General features: G+C 40.8%; 1 protein-coding gene across 1 annotated transcript in view; it reads left to right on the top strand.

Annotated features, from left to right (window-relative positions):
- The window catches only part of arhgap28 (Rho GTPase activating protein 28), a 52,426-nt gene that overhangs the window by 5,929 nt on the left and 38,997 nt on the right, over positions 1 to 7,500 (top strand). The window lies entirely within an intron of this gene.

Here is a 7,500-nt window from a genome sequence, read left to right as displayed (position 1 = left end):
GTTTTATGGCATCAAAACCCACTTTTGGAACCGTTAGTTTTTATAGTGTGCGAGTAAAAGCAAAGAAAATGAGTTTTATTGAGAAGCTGTTTTTCTCACAGTGAGACTCGAATGAGGACAAACAACGAGCCTGTGTGTGTGTGTAAACGGGTTATTGAAACACTGCTGAATGTGTGTGTGTGTGTGTGTGTGTGTAAACGAGTTATTGAAACACTGCTGAATGTGTGTGTGTGTGTGTGTGTGTAAACGGGTTATTGAAACACTGCTGAATGTGTGTGTGTGTGTGTGTGTGTGTAAACGAGTTATTGAAACACTGCTGAATGTGTGTGTGTGTGTGTGTGTGTAAACGAGTTATTGAAACACCGCTGAATGTGTGTGTGTGTGTGTGTGTGTGTAAACGAGTTATTGAAACACTGCTGAATGTGTGTGTGTGTGTGTGTAAACGAGTTATTGAAACACTGCTGAATGTGTGTGTGTGTGTGTGTGTGTAAACGAGTTATTGAAACACCGCTGAATGTGTGTGTGTGTGTGTGTGTGTGTAAACGAGTTATTGAAACACTGCTGAATGTGTGTGTGTGTGTGTGTAAACGAGTTATTGAAACACTGCTGAATGTGTGTGTGTGTGTGTGTAAACGAGTTATTGAAACACCGCTGAATGTGTGTGTGTGTGTAAACGAGTTATTGAAACACTGCTGAATGTGTGTGTGTGTGTGTGTAAACGAGTTATTGAAACACTGCTGAATGTGTGTGTGTGTGTGTGTAAACGAGTTATTGAAACACTGCTGAATGTGTGTGTGTGTGTGTGTAAACGAGTTATTGAAACACTGCTGAATGTGTGTGTGTGTGTGTGTAAACGAGTTATTGAAACACTGCTGAATGTGTGTGTGTGTGTGTGTAAACGAGTTATTGAAACACCGCTGAATGTGTGTGTGTGTGTGTGTGTGTGTAAACGAGTTATTGAAACACTGCTGAATGTGTGTGTGTGTGTGTGTAAACGAGTTATTGAAACACTGCTGAATGTGTGTGTGTGTGTGTGTAAACGAGTTATTGAAACACCGCTGAATGTGTGTGTGTGTGTAAACGAGTTATTGAAACACTGCTGAATGTGTGTGTGTGTGTGTGTAAACGAGTTATTGAAACACTGCTGAATGTGTGTGTGTGTGTGTGTGTGTAAACGAGTTATTGAAACACTGCTGAATGTGTGTGTGTGTGTAAACGAGTTATTGAAACACTGCTGAATGTGTGTGTGTGTGTGTGTAAACGAGTTATTGAAACACTGCTGAATGTGTGTGTGTGTGTGTGTGTGTAAACGAGTTATTGAAACACCGCTGAATGTGTGTGTGTGTGTAAACGAGTTATTGAAACACTGCTGAATGTGTGTGTGTGTGTGTGTAAACGAGTTATTGAAACACTGCTGAATGTGTGTGTGTGTGTGTGTAAACGAGTTATTGAAACACTGCTGAATGTGTGTGTGTGTGTGTGTAAACGAGTTATTGAAACACTGCTGAATGTGTGTGTGTGTGTGTGTAAACGAGTTATTGAAACACCGCTGAATGTGTGTGTGTGTGTGTGTGTGTGTAAACGAGTTATTGAAACACTGCTGAATGTGTGTGTGTGTGTGTGTGTGTAAACGAGTTATTGAAACACCGCTGAATGTGTGTGTGTGTGTGTGTGTGTGTAAACGAGTTATTGAAACACTGCTGAATGTGTGTGTGTGTGTGTGTAAACGAGTTATTGAAACACTGCTGAATGTGTGTGTGTGTGTGTGTGTGTAAACGAGTTATTGAAACACCGCTGAATGTGTGTGTGTGTGTGTGTGTGTGTAAACGAGTTATTGAAACACTGCTGAATGTGTGTGTGTGTGTGTGTAAACGAGTTATTGAAACACTGCTGAATGTGTGTGTGTGTGTGTGTGTGTAAACGAGTTATTGAAACACCGCTGAATGTGTGTGTGTGTGTGTGTGTGTGTAAACGAGTTATTGAAACACTGCTGAATGTGTGTGTGTGTGTGTGTGTGTGTGTGTAAACGAGTTATTGAAACACTGCTGAATGTGTGTGTGTGTGTGTGTGTGTAAACGAGTTATTGAAACACCGCTGAATGTGTGTGTGTGTGTGTGTGTGTGTAAACGAGTTATTGAAACACTGCTGAATGTGTGTGTGTGTGTGTGTAAACGAGTTATTGAAACACTGCTGAATGTGTGTGTGTGTGTGTGTGTGTAAACGAGTTATTGAAACACCGCTGAATGTGTGTGTGTGTGTGTGTGTGTGTAAACGAGTTATTGAAACACTGCTGAATGTGTGTGTGTGTGTGTGTAAACGAGTTATTGAAACACTGCTGAATGTGTGTGTGTGTGTGTGTAAACGAGTTATTGAAACACCGCTGAATGTGTGTGTGTGTGTAAACGAGTTATTGAAACACTGCTGAATGTGTGTGTGTGTGTGTGTAAACGAGTTATTGAAACACTGCTGAATGTGTGTGTGTGTGTGTGTAAACGAGTTATTGAAACACTGCTGAATGTGTGTGTGTGTGTGTAAACGAGTTATTGAAACACTGCTGAATGTGTGTGTGTGTGTGTGTAAACGAGTTATTGAAACACTGCTGAATGTGTGTGTGTGTGTGTGTAAACGAGTTATTGAAACACCGCTGAATGTGTGTGTGTGTGTGTGTGTGTGTAAACGAGTTATTGAAACACTGCTGAATGTGTGTGTGTGTGTGTGTAAACGAGTTATTGAAACACTGCTGAATGTGTGTGTGTGTGTGTGTAAACGAGTTATTGAAACACCGCTGAATGTGTGTGTGTGTGTAAACGAGTTATTGAAACACTGCTGAATGTGTGTGTGTGTGTGTGTAAACGAGTTATTGAAACACTGCTGAATGTGTGTGTGTGTGTGTGTAAACGAGTTATTGAAACACTGCTGAATGTGTGTGTGTGTGTGTAAACGAGTTATTGAAACACTGCTGAATGTGTGTGTGTGTGTGTAAACGAGTTATTGAAACACTGCTGAATGTGTGTGTGTGTGTGTGTGTGTGTAAACGAGTTATTGAAACACCGCTGAATGTGTGTGTGTGTGTGTGTGTAAACGAGTTATTGAAACACTGCTGAATGTGTGTGTGTGTGTGTGTAAACGAGTTATTGAAACACCGCTGAATGTGTGTGTGTGTGTAAACGAGTTATTGAAACACTGCTGAATGTGTGTGTGTGTGTGTGTAAACGAGTTATTGAAACACTGCTGAATGTGTGTGTGTGTGTGTGTAAACGAGTTATTGAAACACTGCTGAATGTGTGTGTGTGTGTGTAAACGAGTTATTGAAACACTGCTGAATGTGTGTGTGTGTGTGTGTAAACGAGTTATTGAAACACTGCTGAATGTGTGTGTGTGTGTGTGTGTAAACGAGTTATTGAAACACCGCTGAATGTGTGTGTGTGTGTGTGTGTGTAAACGAGTTATTGAAACACTGCTGAATGTGTGTGTGTGTGTGTGTAAACGAGTTATTGAAACACTGCTGAATGTGTGTGTGTGTGTGTGTAAACGAGTTATTGAAACACCGCTGAATGTGTGTGTGTGTGTAAACGAGTTATTGAAACACTGCTGAATGTGTGTGTGTGTGTGTGTAAACGAGTTATTGAAACACTGCTGAATGTGTGTGTGTGTGTGTGTAAACGAGTTATTGAAACACTGCTGAATGTGTGTGTGTGTGTGTAAACGAGTTATTGAAACACTGCTGAATGTGTGTGTGTGTGTGTGTAAACGAGTTATTGAAACACTGCTGAATGTGTGTGTGTGTAAACGAGTTATTGAAACACCGCTGAATGTGTGTGTGTGTGTGTGTGTGTGTAAACGAGTTATTGAAACACTGCTGAATGTGTGTGTGTGTGTGTGTAAACGAGTTATTGAAACACTGCTGAATGTGTGTGTGTGTGTGTGTGTAAACGAGTTATTGAAACACTGCTGAATGTGTGTGTGTGTGTGTGTGTGTGTGTGTGTAAACGAGTTATTGAAACACTGCTGAATGTGTGTGTGTGTGTGTGTGTGTAAACGAGTTATTGAAACACTGCTGAATGTGTGTGTGTGTGTGTGTGTGTGTGTGTGTGTAAACGAGTTATTGAAACACTGCTGAATGTGTGTGTGTGTGTGTGTAAACGAGTTATTGAAACACTGCTGAATGTGTGTGTGTGTGTAAACGAGTTATTGAAACACTGCTGAATGTGTGTGTGTGTGTGTGTAAACGAGTTATTGAAACACTGCTGAATGTGTGTGTGTGTGTGTGTGTGTAAACGAGTTATTGAAACACCGCTGAATGTGTGTGTGTGTGTAAACGAGTTATTGAAACACTGCTGAATGTGTGTGTGTGTGTGTGTAAACGAGTTATTGAAACACTGCTGAATGTGTGTGTGTGTGTGTGTAAACGAGTTATTGAAACACTGCTGAATGTGTGTGTGTGTGTGTGTAAACGAGTTATTGAAACACTGCTGAATGTGTGTGTGTGTGTGTGTAAACGAGTTATTGAAACACCGCTGAATGTGTGTGTGTGTGTGTGTGTGTGTGTAAACGAGTTATTGAAACACTGCTGAATGTGTGTGTGTGTGTGTGTGTGTGTGTAAACGAGTTATTGAAACACTGCTGAATGTGTGTGTGTGTGTGTGTGTGTAAACGAGTTATTGAAACACTGCTGAATGTGTGTGTGTGTGTAAACGAGTTATTGAAACACTGCTGAATGTGTGTGTGTGTGTGTGTAAACGAGTTATTGAAACACTGCTGAATGTGTGTGTGTGTGTGTGTAAACGAGTTATTGAAACACTGCTGAATGTGTGTGTGTGTGTGTGTAAACGAGTTATTGAAACACCGCTGAATGTGTGTGTGTGTGTGTGTGTGTGTAAACGAGTTATTGAAACACTGCTGAATGTGTGTGTGTGTGTGTGTAAACGAGTTATTGAAACACTGCTGAATGTGTGTGTGTGTGTGTGTAAACGAGTTATTGAAACACCGCTGAATGTGTGTGTGTGTGTGTAAACGAGTTATTGAAACACTGCTGAATGTGTGTGTGTGTGTGTGTAAACGAGTTATTGAAACACTGCTGAATGTGTGTGTGTGTGTGTGTAAACGAGTTATTGAAACACTGCTGAATGTGTGTGTGTGTGTGTAAACGAGTTATTGAAACACTGCTGAATGTGTGTGTGTGTGTGTGTAAACGAGTTATTGAAACACTGCTGAATGTGTGTGTGTGTGTGTGTGTGTAAACGAGTTATTGAAACACCGCTGAATGTGTGTGTGTGTGTAAACGAGTTATTGAAACACTGCTGAATGTGTGTGTGTGTGTGTGTAAACGAGTTATTGAAACACTGCTGAATGTGTGTGTGTGTGTGTGTAAACGAGTTATTGAAACACTGCTGAATGTGTGTGTGTGTGTGTGTAAACGAGTTATTGAAACACTGCTGAATGTGTGTGTGTGTGTGTGTAAACGAGTTATTGAAACACCGCTGAATGTGTGTGTGTGTGTGTGTGTGTGTGTGTAAACGAGTTATTGAAACACTGCTGAATGTGTGTGTGTGTGTGTGTGTAAACGAGTTATTGAAACACCGCTGAATGTGTGTGTGTGTGTGTGTGTGTGTAAACGAGTTATTGAAACACTGCTGAATGTGTGTGTGTGTGTGTGTAAACGAGTTATTGAAACACTGCTGAATGTGTGTGTGTGTGTGTGTGTGTAAACGAGTTATTGAAACACCGCTGAATGTGTGTGTGTGTGTGTGTGTGTGTAAACGAGTTATTGAAACACTGCTGAATGTGTGTGTGTGTGTGTGTAAACGAGTTATTGAAACACTGCTGAATGTGTGTGTGTGTGTGTGTGTGTAAACGAGTTATTGAAACACCGCTGAATGTGTGTGTGTGTGTGTGTGTGTGTAAACGAGTTATTGAAACACTGCTGAATGTGTGTGTGTGTGTGTGTGTGTGTGTGTAAACGAGTTATTGAAACACTGCTGAATGTGTGTGTGTGTGTGTGTGTGTAAACGAGTTATTGAAACACCGCTGAATGTGTGTGTGTGTGTGTGTGTGTGTAAACGAGTTATTGAAACACTGCTGAATGTGTGTGTGTGTGTGTGTAAACGAGTTATTGAAACACTGCTGAATGTGTGTGTGTGTGTGTGTGTGTAAACGAGTTATTGAAACACCGCTGAATGTGTGTGTGTGTGTGTGTGTGTGTAAACGAGTTATTGAAACACTGCTGAATGTGTGTGTGTGTGTGTGTAAACGAGTTATTGAAACACTGCTGAATGTGTGTGTGTGTGTGTGTGTAAACGAGTTATTGAAACACCGCTGAATGTGTGTGTGTGTGTAAACGAGTTATTGAAACACTGCTGAATGTGTGTGTGTGTGTGTGTAAACGAGTTATTGAAACACTGCTGAATGTGTGTGTGTGTGTGTGTAAACGAGTTATTGAAACACTGCTGAATGTGTGTGTGTGTGTGTAAACGAGTTATTGAAACACTGCTGAATGTGTGTGTGTGTGTGTGTAAACGAGTTATTGAAACACTGCTGAATGTGTGTGTGTGTGTGTGTAAACGAGTTATTGAAACACCGCTGAATGTGTGTGTGTGTGTGTGTGTGTGTAAACGAGTTATTGAAACACTGCTGAATGTGTGTGTGTGTGTGTGTAAACGAGTTATTGAAACACTGCTGAATGTGTGTGTGTGTGTGTGTAAACGAGTTATTGAAACACCGCTGAATGTGTGTGTGTGTGTAAACGAGTTATTGAAACACTGCTGAATGTGTGTGTGTGTGTGTGTAAACGAGTTATTGAAACACTGCTGAATGTGTGTGTGTGTGTGTGTAAACGAGTTATTGAAACACTGCTGAATGTGTGTGTGTGTGTGTAAACGAGTTATTGAAACACTGCTGAATGTGTGTGTGTGTGTGTAAACGAGTTATTGAAACACTGCTGAATGTGTGTGTGTGTGTGTGTGTGTGTAAACGAGTTATTGAAACACCGCTGAATGTGTGTGTGTGTGTGTGTGTAAACGAGTTATTGAAACACTGCTGAATGTGTGTGTGTGTGTGTGTAAACGAGTTATTGAAACACTGCTGAATGTGTGTGTGTGTGTGTGTAAACGAGTTATTGAAACACCGCTGAATGTGTGTGTGTGTGTAAACGAGTTATTGAAACACTGCTGAATGTGTGTGTGTGTGTGTGTAAACGAGTTATTGAAACACTGCTGAATGTGTGTGTGTGTGTGTGTAAACGAGTTATTGAAACACTGCTGAATGTGTGTGTGTGTGTGTAAACGAGTTATTGAAACACTGCTGAATGTGTGTGTGTGTGTGTGTAAACGAGTTATTGAAACACTGCTGAATGTGTGTGTGTGTGTGTGTGTAAACGAGTTATTGAAACACCGCTGAATGTGTGTGTGTGTGTGTGTAAACGAGTTATTGAAACACTGCTGAATGTGTGTGTGTGTGTGTAAACGAGTTATTGAAACACTGCTGAATGTGTGTGTGTGTGTG

The sequence above is a fragment of the Rhinichthys klamathensis genome, unplaced genomic scaffold, assembly GCF_029890125.1.
Source record: "Rhinichthys klamathensis goyatoka isolate OS25496 unplaced genomic scaffold, OSU_Roscu_1.1 h1tg000808l_1, whole genome shotgun sequence".
In the NCBI taxonomy this organism is placed as follows: domain Eukaryota; kingdom Metazoa; phylum Chordata; class Actinopteri; order Cypriniformes; family Leuciscidae; genus Rhinichthys; species Rhinichthys klamathensis.
This window is presented reverse-complemented; position numbering and strand designations above follow the sequence as displayed.